General features: G+C 38.0%; 1 long non-coding RNA gene across 10 annotated transcripts in view; it reads left to right on the forward strand.

The window, feature by feature from the left end:
• The window catches only part of LOC147835398 (uncharacterized), a 126309-nt gene that overhangs the window by 4959 nt on the left and 97863 nt on the right, over positions 1-23487 (forward strand). For 3 of the 10 annotated variants that reach the window (XR_015499832.1, XR_015499838.1, XR_015499837.1), the window contains exons 2-3: positions 11094-11237; positions 11329-11505. The exons of 5 other annotated variants lie outside the window; for them this stretch is intronic. This is a non-coding gene — a long non-coding RNA (uncharacterized LOC147835398). Of the gene's footprint in view, positions 1-100; positions 208-11093; positions 11238-11328; positions 11506-23487 lie in introns of all 10 variants that reach the window. 2 more of the 10 variants (XR_015499833.1, XR_015499834.1) reach the window with 2 other exon arrangements.

Consider the following 23487-nt stretch of genomic DNA (forward strand, 5'->3'; position numbering starts at 1 on the left):
CAAATGTACATGTTTAACACATTTCAGTCACGCTTAATGCCATTTTGTGCATTGTTACCCATCTGTAAAATAAAATCGACACTTCTCCTTTAATTCGAAGCAAACTGGCGAGGGAATCCGCGGAGCTGCCTAGCCTACTCTGCCCGGATGCTAACGGCAACACAGGACGGTTTCCATGAGCTCTGAAGAGTTTCTGAAACATATCTGGTGAGTAAATCAACATATGCTTACTTGTAAAAGGCTTCCTGACTAAAACATATGATTGTTTGGTATTCGTGTATGTTAATTTGGTTATTTTAAACACCGCGGCCCTTTTAAACTGGTTCATTCGTGGTTGTCCATATACCGTTAGAGCAAACTTTATTTAGCAAACTGTATTCAATTGAACTATTGTATCCAACTATTTTTGAATAATTCTGTATAGGGAAACACGGTGGCTCAGTGGTTAGCACTAGCGCCTCACAGCAAGAAGGTTGTTGATTTGAGTCCTGGCTGGGTCTGTTGGCGTTTCTGTATGGATTTGCATGTTCTCCTTATGTTCATGTGGATTTCCTCCAGGTGCTCCGGTTTCCCCCACAGTCCAAAGACATGCTGTAGATGAACTGAGTAAACTAAATTGGCTGTACTGTATGTGTGTGAATGAGTGTGTATAGATGTTATCTAGTTCTGGGTTGCAGCTGGAAGGGCATCTGCTGTGTAAAACATATGCTGGATAGATTGTCAGTTCATTTTGCTGTTGCGACCCCTAATGAAAAAGACTAAGCTGAAGGAGTTGAACAAATGAATGAATAATGCTACACAACAAAATCATACATTTTGATAAGTCAAAATCAATTTTGTGTGTTTGTCACACTTTAATGTGTCGGTGTAACAGAGGCCAGCTAATAAGTGATGTGCTGGTGATCCTCACTCCTCTAGATGCTAGAGGCCATGGTCTTTAGCCTCCTTGGTAGAGCAACCGACTCTCAACCAACAGGTCGCGGATTCGATCCCAGCTTGGAGCTGGCTGGGTGGTGTAGGATCGGCGGGGTTACATCAGATCACCAAACAAATCCAAAACTACATAGCCCTTTGAGGAAAAAGGTTTTTAATTAAGAAATCACTTAAATAAGATATGACCCACAAAGTGAAGTAGACCAAAAGATCCTCAAAAGACATCATGCAGAGACCAAAGAAATTCAAAATCAAATTATAAAGAAAATAATTGAGATCTACCAGTCAGGATAGTGAAGTGAGAGTTGGGGGTGGTGGGAGGAATCGTGAAGACCGGAGGGTGGAGGGAATCGCGAAAGTGATAACCAGTGGGGGAGATTGCGAAGTGAAGACCGGGGGAGGTGAACATTTTATATCTTTTATTTATTTCATACAAAATAATATGAAATGTTATATATGTACATAGAATTGAGGAAATATTAAGTTCACCACTATACTGCCAAATGTTCTGGGCAATAATCAATTTTACTTGGCATAACATGCATGATGGCATTATGGTGTTTCTGGTTTGATTTGACTATCCCATCTGCCCAGACCTGGCGGAGCCTGATTTGAGCAGTGCTGAACACACACCTCAGGACTACAGACCCTTCAGGTGCAGAACAGATTGCTAACCAGCGGGATGATATTTAGATCAGCTCTCTCCATCTCATTACTGGAGGGTGGAAGAAGCTGATCTTCTATCTGTATGTTAAACACATTTATTATACTCTGATTGCTGAAAGGATGCTCATGATGTAATTCCATGGACCGGAAAGTTGTGTGTTGATGAGTATTCCATAGTACTTTAAGATATATTATCATATATCACTGTCAGTCTGTGCATTGCTGTTTTTTAGTGACTCCTTGTACAGGTATATTGTTGCACCAATACTGGATCATTTTAAATCATTCATTCAATAGATTCGTTAAAAACACTGATTCAATTTGGGTACAAAATAAGTGTTAATTTGTGAGTGACTAAATTATTTGCTTGACTGAGTAGGTTGTGAATTAGTTTATATTTTACCTCTAAGAGTAACTCCTGCTAACATAACCTTAAAATACGGTTTCATTTAACATTAATTGTGCAGTTTGTTAGATTATTGGGCCCTATTTACCTATGAAATACCTTTAAAAATATACCTATATGTTACAGGCACAGCCATAACACAAAACACCTTGACTCTGTGGATAAGCAGTGGAGACATTATGTTTTATGCAGAGTCGTTTAAGTTCTTGAGAAACATTTGAGATGTAAAATTCATTCCTTGATCACTCTGAAGAATTTTTGGCAAATCAAAGAGCGTGAAAAACGTAACAATCCCAGACGAGCTTCAATTATATTACAGTCACAGCGATAACACTAATGAGGGATAACGTAAATGGATCGGTCAAGGGGATTTATTAAGGTAAACAAACAAAATGATAACAAAGTATGAGGAAATATAACAGAACAAAGGCTGAACCAACGCAATCTAACAGCAATTCGTAACTTTTTGATTTAGTGGCTAATTCAAATGAATTCATACAATCTAATTCGTACAATTTAGTATGATTTGCTCATCCCTCAATGACGGTTAGGGGTGGGGTTGGATGCCACGCCTCTTTTTTTAAAATCGTACATTTTCGTACAACTGAACTGAATTAGCCATTAAACTGACAAAATGGAAAATACTTAAGTTTTCTTGTGAGATCAGGCTGGCTGAACACAAAAGGAGCATATCTCCACGTCTCAAGTCCACCGCCTCCAAATCGCTGTAGCAATAACTCCTAAAACGCCGACTGTCAATGATCCGCAGGTGCAAATCAGTGGATCGCTCATGTAACGGAGGCCAGCTAGTGTGTGCTGTGCAGGTAAACCTCACTCCTCTGACCTCTAAAGGTGCTCTAGCGACAAACGCTAGAGACCATGGTCTTTAGCCTCCTTGGTAGAGCAACTGGCTCCCATGCGGAAGGTCGCCGGTTTGAAACCAGCTGGGAAAGGGTTGGGTGGCGTAGGACTGGCGGGGTTATATTGGTGCCTTGACCCGGATGGGAGTGAGGTTTAGGGGGGTGAGTGTAACGGAGGCCAGCTAGTAAGTGCTGTGCAGGTAAACCTCACTCCTCTAAATGTGCTTTAGCGACAGACGCTAGAGGCCATGGTCTTTAGCCTCCTTGGTAGGGCAACCGACTCCCATGTGGAAGGTCTCCGGTTCGATACCAGCTCGGAGCAGGTTGGGTGGCGTAGGACCGGCGGGGTTACACTCATATATCAGCTTATAAACAGACTTGCTGATCTTCGCTGCTTTGAAACACTGACCACAGAGAGTCAGGACCTCAGTTTAACATCTCATCTGAAAGACGGCACCCACTGACAGTATAGTGTCCTCTTCACTTTTACTGGGGCATTAGGACTCACGCAGACCACAGGTTAAGTGCCCCCTGCTGGCCTCTCTAACACCACTTAAAACAGCAACCTAGTTTTCCCATGTGATCTCCTATCCAGGTACTGACCAGGCTCAGCCCTGCTTAACTTCAGTGAGTAACCGGTCTTGGGCTGCAGGGTGATATGGCTGTGGCAAACTATATATAGAGCTTCTTAGTGTATGTTGAACTGAAATAAGAAATCCTTTGTACCAGTTTCAGTGGACTTATTTAACAAGAGTTTATCTTAATTATCATTACAATCATTGTAACTACTGTATTTTGTTTTGTTTTTATAGTATATTTTTATGGAATATCTGCAGCAATATGGTGATCCCCATTACAAGTTTCTTGTAAAGGATAATAAAGTTTACTACTACTACATTCTAAGAAAAGAAAAGCAGTCAATTGTTTTTATATATCTTTATATATCTCCAGCTGTCATTGGTGTGGTACCTTTTCTAAAGGTGTGTGTACTTAAAGGGTTCATATTGGTACCTCAAAAATATATATAAGTAACTAAAATTTTAAAAGGAACACTTTTGTACTTTTTAGGTATTAAAATGTACTCTTGAGGTGTTATTATGGACTTTTTAGGTACAAATTTTTACCTTTTTAAAAAGCTTGCATACCTTTATTTCTGAGAGTGTAATGTGTGCAGAAGAGGGTAAAACAGCACTTGTTTTTTTTGTTTTAATAATTATAATTTTGACTTAAACTGCATATAAACAGTTATGATGAGCAGCAGAAAAAATGCATCCTCTGTTTACATTGTAAACAAACACCGTCAGGTCACTAATGGGGACCTATACATATGCAGTTATTAGCCCCCCTTTGAATTTTTTTTTTTCTTTTGGAAATATTTCCCGAATGGTGTTTAACAGATCAAGGAAATTTTCACATTATATCTGATAATGTTTTTTCTTCTGGAGAAAGTCTTATTTGTTTTTATTCGGCTAGAATTAAAGCAGTTTTCAATTTTTTAAGAATCATTTTAAGGTCAAAATTATTAGCCCATTTAACCTTTTTTCTGATAGTCTGCAGAACAAATCATTGTTATACAATAACTTGCCTAATTACCTCAACCTGCCTAGTTAACCTAATTAATCTAGTTAAGCCTTTAAATGTGTCTATAGCTGTATGTCTGGAAAAATATCTAGTTAAATATTATTTACTGTCATCATGTCAAAGATAAAATAAATCAGTTATTAGAACTGAGTTATTAAAACTATTATATTTAGAAATGAGCTGAGAAAATATTCTCTTCATTAAACAGAATTGAGGGGGAAAAAAACTGGGGGGCTAATAATTTATGGGGGGTAGTAATTCTAACTTCAACTGTACAGTATATAGCATATGGTCAGACATCATTGTCTGAGATGATGCCAATCTGGCTGCTCAAATCAATCAAGGATTTGACTGATTACAGCATGATTGCACTTATCCTTAAATGATTGCCTCAAAGACATTTTTACTGCCACTAGCGGAGAATTAACAGGAAATTTCACAACCTCAGAAGAAACCGAAGAAGCTGTTGAAAATCCAAAAAAGTTTGTAGCATTTCCATGTTTAGGAGTAGGAAAGGAAAGACAGGATATGTGGAATGGTTTGTTGATGTGGGCGCACAGCACCAAATGGGATCAAGGTTCCACAAAAATTTACCCACATATTTGGGAATGTCTGGAAAATGCAGAACATTAAAGATAATATGACAGATAAGTTTACCACCTGATGGTAATTACTGGTCGTATCTTCACAGTAAACCTCGGAAAATGCCACAGCCTCCGGTTATTTTCCTAAACTAATATAATATGTTGAGTCTTTTATGCGTCTTGGCGTGAGTTTGGGGAAGTCTGGTGTTTATTTGGGTTTTTGGACGCTTGTAGTAGGTTGGTTTCTCAAGCATATCATTACAGTCAGGCAGAACGGGACTATTTTGGTTCGATTCATTTCTTCGGGGCTCAGCTGGAAGCCACAGAGGGTGTGTGCAGCCTGCAGGCTCTCCCTGAGTTCTCATTGGACGGCCACAATAATGAAGCCACAGCTATTCTAAATACTGTTTAGAAACAAATACTACTAATTTTGCAAGTCGTTCTTGATACCAAGTTAACCAAGTAATACCAAGACCTTTATTTAAAACATAATTTGAAGCTAAATCATGTTAAAGTAGCTTTGCTGTTGAAAAGGGGGCAAATAATAGACTGTGGATGAGCCAAAATTATGCAAAAACATACTTGAAATAACAATATACAGGGCTCTATGTAAGTGGATGGTCTAATGTTCATGATGCAGGTGTATTTAGGGCATGTCTGAATCCACTTTTGCTATTTTAAGGATGGGAAAAATGGGAGAAAACCCTCCTGTTTTTCCTGGGATTCTCCCGTATTTTCTCTTGATATTCCCCTTCCTTTTCATTACAGGTGCTGTCACCCCTCTTATGCAATCCTCAAAACACACATATAGCTGTGCTGACGAGCTCCATAGTGATAAATAGATGCTGTTTCCCAAATGGATTCTGTACACATGATTTGAAGCAAATCGAAAGTCTGGGTTTTGGGTGCGTGTTTGAACAGACATATACACATAATTAATCATAACATCTAAACATGTTGATCTTGGTGCTTTTTCCTAACACTACTATTTTTTTCCTAAATGAGCATAAAAAGTTTGGATAGCAATCAAATGATTTCATTATGACATTAGATGTGTGCGTTTTTAAAGTGACACCTCTATTAATGTTATCAAACGAAAAATCCTAATAAATGAGATTCATTCGTTGCTTTAATCAGAATATGTAAGTTATACAGTAAAGAAAAGACTAATGCGATTTGATAACTTGATTGAATTCCTCTATAATAGCTGTTAATTTTAATAAGATGAGCTGTTTGCTAATTTATTTATTGCTCATTTGTAAATAATAATAGTTAACCATATGACTGGCTGTTTAACTGTTTATTCACAATGAAAACACTCCAGAAGAACATGTTTAGTCTTTTTTTCAGAGTTGGGCCCAGGTATGGTCCTTATTATCTTGAGTTATAGGTGTGTTATAGGTGTGTTTTGGGCATATTGTGCATTATATCAATCGGAGTCTAATTTCCCATAGCATTTAAGAATCAGTTGTGTCGTGCCATTGTGTATTATGCTATTGATATGTCAGACTTTGGGCTCTATTTTCACGATCCATGCGCAAAATGCAAAGCGCTGGGCGCAAAAACAATAAGGGCATGTCAGAATCCACTTTTGCTATTTTAAGAACGGAAAAATACACTTTGCACCATGGTGCATGGTCTAACAGGGTTGAGCTTATTCTCTTAATGAGTTATAGGTGTGTTTTGAATATATATATATATATATATATATATATATATATATTGTAGCGAGGCAGAGGGAAAACACAAACACAGTAGATGATGTTACAAACAATGCCCCGGAGGGTGCTTTATTTACAAGTGTTCAAGGGGTGAATAAGTGCTCTTCTTAAGGGTGCGTGCTTAAGTGCTCCGGGGAGATGGTGAAGACTGGTGAGAGGTATGGTGTTGGATCGGTCACGAGCTGGATTCGGCTGTGGGAGAGACAGAGAGAGACAAGCGTTAGCGCAGGGAGTCATGCGGAAATGATGCTCAGTTTCCTCCTGTGTGGGGCTGGCTTATATCTCTCCCTGGCTGATGAGGTCCAGCTGTGAGCGATCCGGTGTTGATGAGTGTTCCAGCTGGTGTGGATTTGTGCCCAGGGCGATGTGGTATTAGCCGACTCGCTACAATATATATATATATATATATATATATATATATATATATATATATATATATATATATATATATATATATATATATATATATATATTTGGGTGGTTTTATGTATTTTGGTGTATTTGGAGTGGTTCGCCCAGGGTGCCATTTAAACGGGAACTGCCACTGCTTCAGAATGACCAATTTTGATTAAACTAATAAACACAAATGAATCTTTTAAGATTGGAGTTGTGTTTGGACTCAATAAAAAAGACAGTTGTTATTAAAGTTGAAACTGCTTGAATTACAGATTTCAGTGCACATTTAGCTATATATTTATGCTTTAAAATTGTTTAAAAATGGCTATTTTTTTACTCATCTGCATACTTTTCTACTTTTTATGTACATTCTAGTAACGTCTATGTCTGTTTTTTATGTCCATGTGAGACAAATGACCTGTTTGCTTCAAATTTTTCCAATCCATCTGTGGCCAAAAACCGAACTCTGCTGGAAGCATTTTGTGGCGGTAAAGCTGTGATTGTTGTTGATGTATTGAAATTCACAGCGCTAGAAGCTGCTTTATGATCAGAATTCCTGCTGGGGAAATGGGAAAACAATCTTCAGAGTTTGTTTTTACGATCCTTTCTGCTTTCTTCTGTGTTTGTGATGGCTCTTCTCCACTTCAGCTTGACCTCCAGCCTAAAATCACACTTAAGCTGATGCGCATTATCATGCGCAACATCCAGCATGCATGCCAGCATCAACAGAACAGCACGTAGAAAACACCACAGAAGGTGGTCCTACATAAAACACCTCATGAAACATCTTTAGATTTGATCTAAACCTTATGCCTGAGCAGGGAGATCATGCTGAGAGAAGCTTGCTAAATCTTCCGTATTAAGACATATCTTTTGTATCTGTTTTGATCCTTGCACAATCCCGAAAAGTCGCAAAGCGGAAGTATCGCTTCATCTATCAGTCATTTGAGACCTGAGGATTTTGAATAGACAGATTTGTCGGAACCTCGTCGCTGTTTGGAGAACTTTTGGATTAAATGAAGAGTTGAAAACCAGGGCAGAGGATTCAGTCTCTGATCTGTCAGTTAAGCGCAGTGAAATACTCAGGGATTTGGGAATGTAGCATAGAGCTCCTTGCATTTTCTACTTCGCAAGGCAGATGTCAGCTCCTTTAAATAATTTTGTTGATGTCTGGAACAGTTTTGGCCTAAAACTCGACATATGCTGTACAAGAATGTTTGGTCAGGACATTGCAAGTCTTTTAAACACACTTGCATGCATTCTTGCATTATTGTGGTAAAAGCAAACCCCGGTAGCTGTTCAAAAACATTCAGAGATGTATGATCTACTGTCCTGCATTCACATTAAGAAAATTTGCATTTATTACAAAAACTTTGTGGTGGAAATAATATGTGGTAGGAAAAACCATTTGCAAGATGATGGAAAAGTTTTTTTCTTGGAAAATCCAAAGTTTTTAAGGAAAATTAATAGTTTTGCACTAGAACACAAAGTTTCTTGGGGGAATGCAATATTTTTTGTGAGAAACTTTTTTTAGTGAGAGAGATAGACAGAATGCAAAGTGGAAGAGGACGTGTTTGCAATACTGAAGCATAGTATCTTGCTATAATGCAAAGTTCTCTAAGAAAACACAAATGTTTTTGAGAGAACTTTAAGTTTCTCAGGGAAAGGAATGCTTTCGCAACAGAATACTAATTTCTCAGGAAACGCAAACGTTTTGCAGTAGAAAATACAAATGCTTTGTGACAGAATGCAAAGTTTCTCTAGGAAAGATTATTACTTTGTATTCTTATTAGTTTGGTTAATAATTATTATTATTATATATTATATTCATTAGGTGTGTATGGGTGTTTCCCAGTGATGGGTTGCAGCTGAAAGGGCATCCACTGCGTAAAACATATGCTGAATAAGTTGGTGGTTCATTCCACTGTGGCGACCCTAGATTAATAAAGGGACTAAGCTGAAAAGAAAATGAATGAATGAATGAATGAATCATATTTATAAGGCGGCGCAGTGGGTAGCGCTGCCACCTCACAGGCTGTAATTCATCTTTTCTCCACCAATCACCTGGTGTATGGTCTGGCGCTATATGGCTGCCATTACGTCATCCTGTTGGATGCTGCACACTGGTGGTGGATAAAGAGACTACCCCCAAAAATATGTAAAAGACTTTAAATGTACTATATTCACCTTATTCTTCGCCAACGAACAGGCGCAGCCATTTGAATATTTTTTGCTTGAGACTTCCGTCTCATTCACTTCCATTTATTTTTAGACATTAAAACTGTTTTACTGTTTGATGTTGCAAACGGATATTTTCATATTATATTCTTCTACTTGGTCATGCAAACATTTGTTTGTAGAGCAAGTAGTTTGACCGTTTTCTTATTCCTAGTTATTTCTCCCATAGGCGACTGAATCGGAAGTTCTAAAACAATCGCGAAAACAGGCGCACTTCCCCATTTTAGAATAAGGTCAGTAAGGGCCATTATTCAACTACGGGCATTTTTAACCTCGTGAAGTTGAGTAAAACAAAGTGTTCAAAATTAACGTAACACAGCCTCATAAGTTTAAACAATTTGTCTAGTTTTAAGGTTTGTAAGAGGACAAGCTTAGATAAGAGGAGAAACATTTTTTCCATCGTGAACTGAACAAATATCGATTCCACCACATCTTAATATACAGCTTATTTCAAAATGAAATAAATGATGGCAGTCAAACATTGTCTTATTGACCTTAATTTTGTTTTAGTTTTTAAAAACATCTTTGAAGGTACAGCATGTTTGGAAATGATGTAGACTACATGTAATTCCTTATCAAGCAATATTTACCTTGATTTTTCTTCAAGTGTTGTTGATTAAAATGAAAATTCTCTCCATCTTGAACATGTTCTCAGATGGCACTATTCATTTTCATAGAAACCACCTAAATAATCTTTCACACAAACTTTTTAAAGTGACATTACAGTGTTGTGGTGGAAATGACACTGATGCTGTGCGACAGCTATATTTTGTATAAAAAATAATATTGATAATAGTCTCACATTAATAACTATAAAATATATAAATTATTTTACTAGTGCTTAATTAAGACACATTAATAGACACCAGATAAATATTTTAAAATGTTATTTTCGTTGTTGAAGTTTGAATCTCTGAGTGTGCGACAAGGTGAAAACAGTGATTTTGACACCTAAAAGGAGGTTGAATAATATGAAAAAATATAATAGAAAGGTAGTAATTTTTTTAAAGGAGGTTTTATTGTTAGTTTGACTAAGAAAGAGGAATTTAAAAAAATATATATTTTTTTTAGATATATGATCAAAGGACTTAAAAGTGCCTGTAGTTAAAAAATTACCCATAAATGTGAGAAATTCAATTTTTTTACAGTGTAAAATATTATGGTGTTCACAAGAACCATAATATTTACTATAAATTTATTCATTTTCATTCGGCTTAGTCCCTTTATTCATCAGGGGTCGCCACAGCAGAATGAACCGCCAATATATCCAGCATAAGTTTTCCACAATGGATGCTCTTCAATTCATCTAAACCGCATGTGTGTGGACTGTGAGGGAAACCAGAGCACCCAGAGGAAACAACACCAGGAGAACATGCAAACTCCACACAGATTTTTTTGTTTCCTGTTCGATTCCATATTTTTGGTGTGTTCATCTATGAATATTGCCAATATCCATTGCTCCAGGAATGCAGATTTTAGCAGTTTCACTGGCAAACAAATTTAGCCACACAAAAAAATCCGGTCATTAGCCAGCAGCACAATGACCTCTAGAAAAAAACAAAACAAAAAAAAAGCATCCGCCTCCACATCACATGTGAGTAACCTTTCACTTTAATTATTTTTGCAGCAACCCGACTAGATGTACAAGAATGATCTGTCCCAACCTTGGAGGGAGCATTCACAAATTTATTGTTTTTAATCTTTTTAGCACACAACCGTGAGCGAAAATGAGTCTCCCGCAGAAGCCATCAATCACAGTAATGGATATGAGGCAGGACACCTCTAGAGATGCGGCAGTGAAACTCCATTCTGAACCGAGGAGCAGGACAATACCAGCCTTCACTCCAGCAAGGTGAACGCTAACAGACCTTTTGGTAATGCACAGGCTTTTGATAAAAACAACAAGAGTCGACTGCTCTTAGATGCTCTGCTTTTGAACACAGGCATGGGGAAAACAGGGTGTCGTCCTTCAGCTGATGAGGTTTCATTCACCCTGAATACCCAGACGTGGCCGCCAAGGACTCCGGCATGGCTAATTACAAAACCAATCCCATCAACATCCCAAAATAGGCTCACTGGAGCCCTGACACTTCATTTTACAAAGTCATGGAAATGCTGAGGTATTGATTCCATTCGTCTTCCTTCAGCTGAACCAGGACAGGCCGATGCTTGTCCCAGCAAAAGCCTTTAATTCAGCTGTATTTTGTGTTGATTTGTTTATTAAAATATGATTAACCATACATTGCATATTTGCAGTTGCAGTCATAATAATTAGCTCTTATGGGAATTATATTTAAAATATTATAAGAATATATATATACATTCATGTCTGTCTGTTGTCTGAAGCAGCCAAGGGAGGAGATTAAGGCACATTGATAGGCATGTGGAAACGGTGGGCGTGAAGGACTAGCCTCATAGGCACAGTTCACAAAAAATGCTACCTGATGCTAAGAGGTATAAAATAGAAACTTCTGAAAGGTAAAATAAATAATCTGATGGGTGTTTCAAGCTGAAACTTTACAGACACATTCTGGAGACACAAAAAAGTTAGATTAAATCTGGAAAAGGGGTAACCTAGGTGCCCTTTAACATTTTTTTCTTCTGGAGAAAGTCTTATTTGTTTTATTTTGGCTGCAGTAAAAGGGTTTTTATTTATTTTTTTTGAAAATATTTTAAAGTCAGTATTATTAGCCTCCTTAAGCAATATCTTTTACAAAGCTCTACTGAACAAACCACTTTTGTACAATGACTTGCCCAATTACGCTAACTTGCTTAATCAACCATGTTAAGACAAGTGTGAATTTATTGTTTTGGCTCAAAAGGTTGGGATTCTAATGACAGACTGTCATTGCTTCTTGGAAAAATACATTCCTCTGTAATAAGTCTTGGTGTTATAAAATAGCTTTTTCTATCATAGATCTGTTGCCTAGTTGAAGTCTGTCTACACTTTCAGTGACTTGGAGAGGATGTTCATGCCTTCATCTCTTCTCGTCAATATTGCAATGCTCTGGGTGTGAGTCAGGCCTCTCTCTCTTGTTTGCAGCTGGTCCAGAACTCAGCCAGGCTTTTACCTGGCACAAAAAAGAGGAGCATGTCACACCTGTGCTGGTTTCCCTATTCTGGTTACCGATCTTGTTTAGAATTCAGTACAAAGTACCCTGCTGAAAAATCCAGCCTAAACCAGCCAAGGCTGGTTTTAGCTGGTCGACCAGGCTGGTTTTAGAGGGGTTTTGGCCACTTCCAGGCTGGTTTCCAGCCATTTCCAGCCTGGTCTTAGCTGGTCAGGCTGGGAGATGACCAGCTAAAACCAGCTTGACCAGCCTAGTCAAGCTGGGAGTCCAGCCAAAACCAGCTATATCCAGCCTTAACCAAGCTGGTCAAGTTGGTCATTTTCCAGCCTGACCAGCTAAGACCAGGCTGGAAATAGCTGGAAACCAGCCTGGAAATGGCCAAAACCCCACTAAAACCAGCCAACCAGCCTAGGCTGGTTTAAGCTGGATTTTTCAGCAGGGTACTGCTGTATTTTTTTAAAATCTCTCTATGGCCTGTCCCCTGAGTACATTTCTGAGCTAATGCATATATATATATATATATAACGGTCTTCCACTCTCCTTAAGAACATCTCCTACTTTGGAGTCATTTCAGAGGTCACTGGAGACACACAAATTTTCTTTGGCTTTTAATCATGTGTTGTGCATTATGTATTTTGGCTTCTTGTATGTTTGCATATACTGTGTGTTTTTATGTTCAGCACTTTGCTACCCATTGTGGTTGGTTGAAAGTGCTCTAGAAATTATTTGAGTTGTTTAAATGTCACTTTAAGCTGAATACTAGTATCTTGAAAAATATCTAGTAAAATTGTATGTACAGTCATCATGGTAAAGAAATGGTTTTAGAAGTTAAAACGATTATGATAGAAATGTGTTGAAAAAAATATTCTTTATATTGGGGGAGGGGTATACAGGGGTGCTAATAATTCTGATGTCAAGCCTATATGCAGATTTTTATATTACTGAGCTCTTTTGTATGCATGAGCAAAGATTGGACAAGATGTTTGATGGCAGTAGTGTTGTGCTTTGAGGCTGAATACTTGCAGAAAGTCTGCTAGTTGATTTCATGCATATTTGCATAGTGTATGATGGGAATATAGTGTTGGTTTTGTAGCTTTATATTCTGATTCCATCCAGATGGAGGATTTTTGATATTCTGAGCCGATTTTGTTTCTGTGTTCAGAATGGATGTCTGGTCATGTGTTATCGTTGTGGTATCGTCATTTTGCATCGTTTAGAGGTGATATTTATTAACTACACTGTAAATAACTTTAATGTAATGCGTATTTATATAGCGCATTTAAGTCCTTCACAATCATAAGGGTTGGGGTCTCTCCACTCCACCACCAGTGTGCAGCATCCACTTGGATGATGCAACAACAGCCACAAGGCAACGGTCCCAGTGTGCTCGCCACAAACCAGCTATAAGTAGAGTGGTGAGAAGGTGATGGAGCCAATTTAGTGGATGGGGATGATCGGTAAGGGTCGATGTAGGGTAATTAACCAGGACACCAGGGCCACACACTTTTTACAAGAAGTACTATGGGATTTTTAATGACCACAGTGAGTCAGGACCTCAGTTTAACATCTCATCCGAAAGACAACGCTCACTGACAGTATAGTGTCCCCTTCACTATACTGGGGCATTAGGACTCACACAGACCAGGTTGAGCACCCCCTGCTCGCCTTACTAACACCACTTCCAACAGCAACCTAGTTTTCCCATTTGGTCTCCCATCTAGATACTGACCAGGCTCAGGCCTGCTTAGCTTCAATGAGTAACCGGTCTTGGGCTGCAAGAAACTGTTAAGTAAATTAACCTGAAGTAAATGAACTATGCATAATTTCAAAAATTAAGTCAACTTAAAAGTTCCAAGTTACAGGGTTAGGTTTACACACTTTTTTTAAAGTAAAGTAGACTTGTTGCATTTAAGTTGGGACAACATTAAGGAATTAAGTTAACTTATTAGTTTTTTACAAATTGAAGTGGATTGAACATAAAACAATTAATTTGTCCCCCAAAAAACTCAAGAATTGTGGTGTTTTGGCTTATTTATAATTTAAACAAACAGCAAATGTAGTTGTTGTAGTGTAAATTAACTAATCACGTTTTAAAGTGTCGCTTTTTACAAAAATAATGTAGTAATTTTTTTTAACTGTTTAAGATATGTGGTATCGTTAAATAATATCAAACAAGCAAATATGCAAAATAAGTCAACAAATAAGAATTTAGTATCAAATGAGATGCATTTTGAACTTAATTGTTTGCTTTTCAACTTAAATTAGATTTGTTTTTCTAATAGCAACATTGTGACTGTGATTTCACCCACAGTCCAAAGACATGGGCTATAGGTGAATTGAATAAGCTTAATTGGCTGTAGTGTATGTGTTGGTGTGAATGCAAGAGTATATGGATGTTTCCTAGTGCTGGGTTGCAGCTGGAAGGGCATTCGCTGCATAAAACATATTGTGGATAAGTTGGCGGTTCATTCCGCTGTGGTGACCTCTGATTAATAAAGGGACTAACCAATAGACACTTATCAAGAGACTTGGTTTGATTATAAATGAATCAGCTATTTGTATTTGATCATTAAGACAGGGACTTTGGGCTTTTTGTCTCATATTAATTTTTTCATCAGTGACCTTAATGTGTCAAGGTAGCAGTGCAAAACATTAAATTACACTGGTAGAAAATGGAAAGTACATTGTTCATATATATATAAGAAGGTCGCTGGTTTCAGTCCCAGTTGGCATTTCTGTGTGAAGTTTGCATGTTCTCCCCACGTTCACTTGGTTTTCCACTCCAGTTTCCCCCACAGTCCAAAGACATGCGCTATAAGTGAATTGGATGAACTAAATTGGCCGTAGTGTATGAGTGTCTGTGTGTGAATGTGCAATAGGTGTTTCACAGTACTGGGTTGCGGCTGGAGAAGCATCTGCTGTGTAAAACATATGTTGGAATAGTTGGCAGTTCATTCCTCTGTGGCAACCCCTGATGAATAATGGACTAAGACGAAGGAAAATGAATGAATGAATATTTCATTAATCAAGACCATTCAGTAATCAGGATCCTAATTAACTAGAACTGTATTTTCTACTTCACATTTTTATTCGACATAAACTGACAACAGCTCAAAATGAAGAAAAACGTTTCTAAAATGCACAACCAAGTGAAAAAATATTAAGTTCAACTTTTTTTAAGGGCCATAAAAGTTGTGGAAAAACTGATCTTAAGGGAGGCAGGGAAGAAACTCATCGTACAAGGTAGCACCTAATATTTCAGTTTTGCATGTCCATGCTTCCAGGAAATCGAAATAGTGTGGAAATATGTCTCTTTGACTGTTCAAGTTACAAAGCATTATGGGAAGATGTTCTGCAGAAGTGTAGTTGGGTATAATGGGGTGTTTTTTGAAGCCTGTGTAAAACTCAACCTTGATTTGTATATCTTCCAGAATATAATGTTTATTTCATGTGTCTTTTGAGAGATTGTAAAGTCATCTTCATATCTTTAGTGTGTTTTACAATGTCAGTTGTGTCTAAGCAACTTTAGATGAAATGCCATTGAAATATTTACACTACCCTTCACATTTTAAAGTCGCAATAATGTTCATTCATTCATTCATTTTCCATCGGTTAAGTCTCTTTATTCATTAGGGGTTGCCACAGTGGAATGAACTGCCAACTTCTCCAGCATACAGTATGTTTTGCACAGCAGCCCTTCCAGCCACAACCCAGTACTGGGAAAGTTGCAATAATGTTAACCCTTGTACACTGTTCAAGTTTACTACCCTTTTGTTATGTCTGGGATGAAAACATCCACTAAAATAAACTGCTGTAAAAATGCATCAGATAAATATTTTTGCTATTTTTATTTTTTTAATAATTCTGTTAATTAACCTCAGTCCTAATGAAAACTACTAAATTGGTAATAAAAAAAAACTGCAGGAATATAACTCTATAATTGCCAAATTTTATAAATGATGTCACTGATTTGGTGAGGAAAAAAACAAATAAATATGTCATTTTTATATAAAAAGTAATTTTGGATTGGATTCTTTTTCTTTTCTTGGACATGTGAACAATTAGTAACAACATTGGCTTTGATGCATTGTTAGATTTTAAATCGTCTCCCTAATTTACTGCTAGTGGCTGTTTTTGCCCCATTGACTTCCAATATAACCACATTTGATGGTGCATAAATACACAGTCTTTGTTTTTGTTTACTCCATGTAGTTCTGAGAGCTGAGATGCATATTTTCATTTTTTCAGACACATCAAGGTACAGTAAGTGCGTTTGTCCTTTGCAAAGGGTACCAAGCATGGAAAAAAAGTACCAAAAGGTGGTGCTAGACACGCAGCTGAATGCTATTGGTTTACAGAGAAACATCACTCGCTCCTGCGACAAGCCAGAATGAAAACAAAGGAGCTGCAATGTTTTAAATACACAGCTGAGACATTACACCTTACTAATATCTAATAACAAGCCATAGTCCACCCGAGCTCAAACAAACCATGTCGTCATCTTGATGAATAGCCCACAAAGCCAAGAAGAGCAGATTCTACCATGTGCTCCGTAGTTTTTTAAGAGCCTGTCTAAAGCGTAAGCGCTTTCGCTTTCTCGCTTGTGCCCGTGTGCGTGTCTATATTTAAAATAACAAACTTCTTGTGCTGATGATAATAACGTGCGTGTGATTATTGAAGTGCTTCTGATCCTGTCAAAAACGAGCAAAGACGAGAGTGACGCGCAAAAAAATCAAAGGAGAAGCTTGATAAAACAAAGAAGCAATTGATTCTTTCGACAAACATGAACAAACATGTTTAACTATTATCATCAACTTTTGGACTATTATAAACTCGGAATGACAGAATTACTCTCTAACAGAGGTTACATCTGCTGGTGAAGATTAAAGATAGAGATGAGAGGTTTGCACTGACTGTGGGCTATATTTAGTGTTGTTTTTTAACCCAAATAAGGCCTAAATGTCTGCTGTGTGTAGTTTTTCTATAAGTGGTAACAAATCAGAGACTGTAAGGGTCTGTATGTGTTTATAGATGTTGCATTTATTTATTTATTTATTTTATATAATCGCAGACGTTGCAGTAGGCTATTTCGCATCATTGATCTGGAGTTATAATCAAATTATGTTCATAAAAAGGTTTGTAATGAACATTTATACACAAGTATTTATGTGTATAAAGCATCTGCTTTGTGAGAAGTGCTTCTCATATGAAATGTGAACGACCCGTACAGCTTTACTTTAACATTTCCTCGAGCAAGAATGACGTCGACTGAGACTTTGTTGTACACCACACCCACCACCATTGGTACCCTTTTAACAGTGGAAACGCAAGCCTGATAAAGGTGACCCGTGGTACAGTACTGGAAATGGGCCGTTATATCATCTTTGCGTCAAATTACAAAAACAAATTACTGCTTATGCGAGGTGTTTCTAATGCAGCATCTATGGGGCTGAGTAAATTTTATGCTATTCTCTTCTCTGGCTGCCGTCATCAGGCTCACACTATTGTTTTAGCAATTAGGATTATAAAAAAATGATTTGTTGTACTCTCCCATTCACTGCACTCCAAGTTTACCCAACTATAATGACATCTGCTGCTGGTCTGTTAGGGTCTATTAGTTAAGGATGTTAACTTCCTCTGGACGTGAGTTGGCAACAGTAGATCTAACATTTCTAGGTGCAACGTTACTTAATATTTGTGTATGATAATTACACCTTACTTGTAATTTATCAAACTCATAATGACTGATGTACAGAAAAGAAACAAGACCAAATGAGAGATTTAAATACCTTTGTGGACAGAAATATCCTGCTGAACTTTGATCAGGAGTAATGCCACTTTTTTGTTCTGCTTTCCCGCATGAGATGTGTCATCCTGTCAAGAAGCAGGATCAATGAAAGGATCAAGATCAAGAGCCGTAGATTGGGGTGAAGGGGGTTTACTGGCTTTAGAGAGAGGAACAGTGTAACAGGTTTTAGTCTCAGTCTGGTCCTGCTCATCATGACTGACAGTCCATGTGCACAGTGTGGAAAAGCCACAAATGACCTTTGTTTCTGTGGAGCTTATTATGACAATTTCGGGTTTTAAAGGTGCAATAGGTGATTGTCCTCTGAATATATTTTTTTTTATGTTGATTTAAATTTCTTCACATCTTGATTCATTCATTTGTTCATTAATTTTTCTTTGGCTCAGTCTCTTATTTATCAAGGGTCGCCACAGCAGAATGAACTGCCAACTATTCTGTAATGTGGAGGTGATAGAGCTTTTTCAGTAGCAAGACTAGTCTTTTTCACCAAAGAAAGCTCACACAAATTCCAAAGGCAGATGCTGATAAGATCAGGGCCTGGTGTGAGGACTTTGGGGGTTTTACAATGTGGTCGCATCATGTTGATTGGTCAGTTTGAATGTCTCAGTATTTGGGCTTTGGTCACATGGTCAAGAAAGATACAAAATAGCTGGTGGCTAAATCTCTTCAATACTGGGAAACACCCATACACTCCCGCATTCTCATACACTGTAGACAATTTAGTTCATCCGATTCACTTATAGCGCATGTCTTTGGACTATGGGGGAAACCGGAGCACCCGGAGGAAACCCACAGGGAGAACATGCAAACTACAGTAATGCCACTGTCCAGCTGGGACTCGAACCAGTGACCTTCTTGCTGTGAGGCGACAGTGCTAACCACTGAGCCAACTTGCTGCCCGAACATTTTGATAGGCTGTCCTACCTATCATACACTGCACAGGCAAAGGTTAACTTAAGGTACAGTATGTCGGTTTCAAAACCAATCCTAGGAGTAAATTCAGTCAACACAGAGTTCAAAAGCATAGTTAACTCAAGTTATTGCTATTTAATCACTATTAAGTCCACCTCAAGTGGTTCCAAAACCTGACTTTCTTTATTTTGTTGAACACTGAATATATTTTGATGAAAGCTGAAACCTGCAACCATTAACTTCCATAGTAGGAAAATCAAATACTATGAAAGTCAATGGGGTGACACGGTGGCTCAGTGGTTAGCACTGTCGCCTTACAGCATGAAGGTTGCAGGTTCGAGTACCGGCTGGGCATTTCTGTGTGAAGTTGGCATGTTCTACCATGTTCCTGTGGGGTCTCCTGTGGGTTCTCCGGTTTCCCCCACAGTCCAAAGACATGTGGTATAGGTGAATTGGATGAACTAAATTGGCTGTTGTGAATGGGTCTATGTGTGTTTCCCTGTATTGGGTTGCGGCTGGAAGGGCACCCGCTGTGTAAAACATATGCCGGAATAGTTGGCGGTTCATTCCACTGTGGAGACTCCTGACCCTTGAACTATACCTTTAAAGGAGTCTAGCGTGAAATTTCTTCATTCAGGGTTATCTACAGTTGTGAAGAATAGGATTTCCATACAAATTAAAGACAAAGTGCTTATACACAATTTGCATACTAAATATTTTTATTTTCAGAAAGTAAAACTACACATAATTTCTTGAAAGGGTTGGGTTTAGGGATAGGGTTTGAGGTTGGAGCAATCCAATATACAGTTTGTACAGTATAAAAACAATTGTTACCTGTATGTAATGTCCCCACAATTAACAAATATGTGTGTGTGTGTGTGTGTGTGTGTGTGTGTGTGTGTGTGTGTGTGTGTGTGTGTGTGTGTGTGTGTGTGTGTGTATGAGAGAGAGAGAGAGTATGTATGTGAGTGAACATGCTGAATTATCTCATCAGTGAGGGGATTTTCTGGCAATAGGGCCTGAGGATGTGAGTTCTTGTACCATAGAAACTATTTTTAAATTTTGCAAATTTTCCTTTTTTTTTCTTTGCATAATTCTGTTAATCAACCTCAGTCCTGATTAAAACTACTAAATTGCTTAGAAAATTACAGGATTTTAACTCTTTAATTGTCAACTTCATAAACGATGTCACTGATTTGGGGAAGAATACACACAAAATGACATATTTTCAATATAAAAAGTCATTGTGGACTAGGTTTTTGTTTTCCTTTTATCAAAGTATTGGACATGTGAAACAACATTACCTCGGATGCATTGTTTTTGAGTGATTTTTACTTTTTTCTTCATAATTTATTGGGTGTTTTTTTTGCTCCATTGACTTCCATTATAACCACATTTTTGATTGCAAAGCCATGACAGCGTATAATCATGCATTTTTTTTATTGTTGTGGTTTTCCCTGTTAGGAAGAGGTAAAATGTGTAATTTTTACTGTTGATCATCAGTTGGCACTATTAACCCTTTAGATATGCCTGTGGAAAAAAAACTGCTTAGTTTCTGGATTTTATATGGAATATAACAGCAAATAAAAGTATGTGTCTGTAAGTGTGTAAGAGTGACCTCTATGCACTTAGGCCATACTCGCACTATGTACAGTTGCCTAGAACCGGGCCAAAGCACGCTTGTCCCCACTCCCGTCTCCCCCGATGGCCCGCACTCACACCACAATCGGGCCTAGGCACGCTTACGTCATCGATGCTGCGCTGTTCAGTGAGAAGCGATGTCCCTCAGCAGCACAGTGGAGATTTTTCTAGTTATATCGTGTCAGTCGTTTAATATGCATTGATATGCAGTCAAATATTTCGCCGAACAGTCCTTAGGGATGCGGTGACACACAGTCAGATATTTCGCCAAACAGATCCGCGCTCATACACAATCATAATGCTCTCGTGCTGCAGGAATGAAGAGGTTTGCTGAAGGCGCGCAGCTGTCATGCTGTGAGGAGTTCTCATCTTTAATGAACTACGGCAGTTTGCGTTCACTCAACAGTAAGAGTGATTAATAAATCCATATGAAACAGCCCCTTAAAAGTCACGTCTCGCTTTCAGTTTCAGGCTTTGGCGCGTTTTGCTCTTACACTACAAACATACCGCGCCAAAGCCAAAGTGAACCGCACTCAGGCCCACCTCTTCCAACCGGGCCAGGGCCGGCCAAGTGAACCGTGCCTGAGCCCGATTCAGCGTACTTACACTTATCAAATGATCTGGGAAACGGGCCTGGGCACGGTACGGATGGCTTAGTGTGAGTAGGCCCTTACCTTGATGTGTCTGAGAAAATCAGAATATGCATCTCAGCTCTCAGAACTACATTGAGGAAACAAAAACAAAGACTGTGTATTTATGCACCATGTAACGTGGTTATAACAGAAGTCAATGAGGCAAAAACAGCCACCAACAGTAAATTAGGGAGAAAATTTTAAATTAACAATGCATCAAAGCCAATGTTGTTACTAATCGTTCACATGTCCAAGACTGTGATGAAAGAAAAAAATCCACTCTACAATTACTTTTTATATATAAAATATGTCATTGTGTGTGTTTTTTACACCAAATCAGTGACATAATTTATGAACTTGGCAAGTAAAGAGTTAAAATCCTGTAAATTGTAAAAAAAAAAATGTTTAGTAGTTTTGATCAGGACTGAGGTTGATTAACAGAAATGCAAAAAAAATTTAAAAAAAATATTTATCTGTTGCATTTTTACAGCAGTTTAATTCATTAGATGCTTGTTTAGATGTAAAATGCAACAGCCTTGCATGTTTTCTCCAGTCGGCTCACATTCTGGCTTGTGTATTCTGTTGTGTCAAATATAGCTAGTTAACTCACCCATTCTTCAAAAAGAGTCTCTTTGCAAAGCCTACATTACTGTGACAGATCCACAAAACACTCCGGGTCGCATTGTGAGACACAATAAATGGCTTTCTTGGGAAGGAAGTTTTGAGTTCAGAAAATTACAGTATATTTTCATGGTGCATCAAGCTCTTTTATCTCGGGAGATCAAGGGAAATTTGATTCGTCATGATATGACCTCTGTAACTGGCCAATCCATCAATAACAGGCTCTTTTTTTAAAGCCTGTAGTACATTGTGACGGGATCACAAAACAATCTGTGTTGAAATGTGCCACCCAGACTGTGAAGGTCAGACTGAAACGATCAGGGCCCTTGTTAAAAGAAAGAATCGCTGCCTGGCTGAATGTAAAGCTTTCCTTCAGGAAGATCTTCCCACAGAGACTCGAGATCGAGGCACAGATTGCAGATGTTTTTCTCTGTGCTACAAAAGTATATAGCAAAGTGTGCCAACCAAGCCAGCAGTGAGAGAGTTGAAGTTACACATGAGAATTTAATCTTTCTTATACTGTGCCTTTAAGATTGCAGAATTCACAAGCAGATCTACAATATTTATTAACAACAGAACATGTTTCTTCTATCCACACTGTGAACAAACAGCTCCACCTCTGAATCAATTCAAACATGTGAAGACTGTGTGCTTAGGACTGTTTGAGAGGCTGCATATAAAAGTTATTATGTAAAAGGCTTATCGTTCTGCTTCTTGCTTCATAAGTCCTAAATTCAACTCACAGGTATGGAAATTATGCAATTAGTTATGGGTGTGTGTTTGTGTGTTTATTCAAGTACCAGTAGCTCTGACTCTGGTGTGATTCTGGATATTTACTTTATATTTATTTACTGTATATGTTTTATTCTTATGTGTTTGATTTGAGCACATATGCTGTTATATATTTGTCCTTTTAAACTAAGATGCTACTTTAATTGACTATTGCAGAAAATATATTATACACTACCTGACAGAAGTCTTGTCGTTGATCCCAGTTGTAAGAGCAACAAATAATCACTTGATTTCTAGTTGATCATTTGGAAAAATGGCAGAAGATAGATTTTACTATTGAATCATCTGTTGGGATAATCATCACAAATGCTGCAGAAAGCCGATTGGAACCTGCATGGAACCAAGATTCTCATAGAAGTCAGTCAAGTTTGGTGATGGAAAAATCATGGTCTGATATTATATTCAGTATAGGGTGTGAGAGATCTGCAGAGTGGATGGCAACATCAACAGAGGTATCAAGACATGTCTGTTGCCCATTACAAACCACAGGAGAGGGCAAATTCTTCACCAGGATAGCACTCCTTATACTTCAGCCATCACATCAAAGGTTCTGAAAGCAAAGAAGGTCAAAGTGCTCCAGAATTGGCCAGCCCAGTCACCAGATATGAACATTATTGAGCATGAGTC

Source organism: Danio rerio, chromosome 9 (genome assembly GCF_052040795.2).
Source record: "Danio rerio strain M-AB ecotype USA chromosome 9, GRCz13ab, whole genome shotgun sequence".
NCBI classification, from domain to species: domain Eukaryota; kingdom Metazoa; phylum Chordata; class Actinopteri; order Cypriniformes; family Danionidae; genus Danio; species Danio rerio.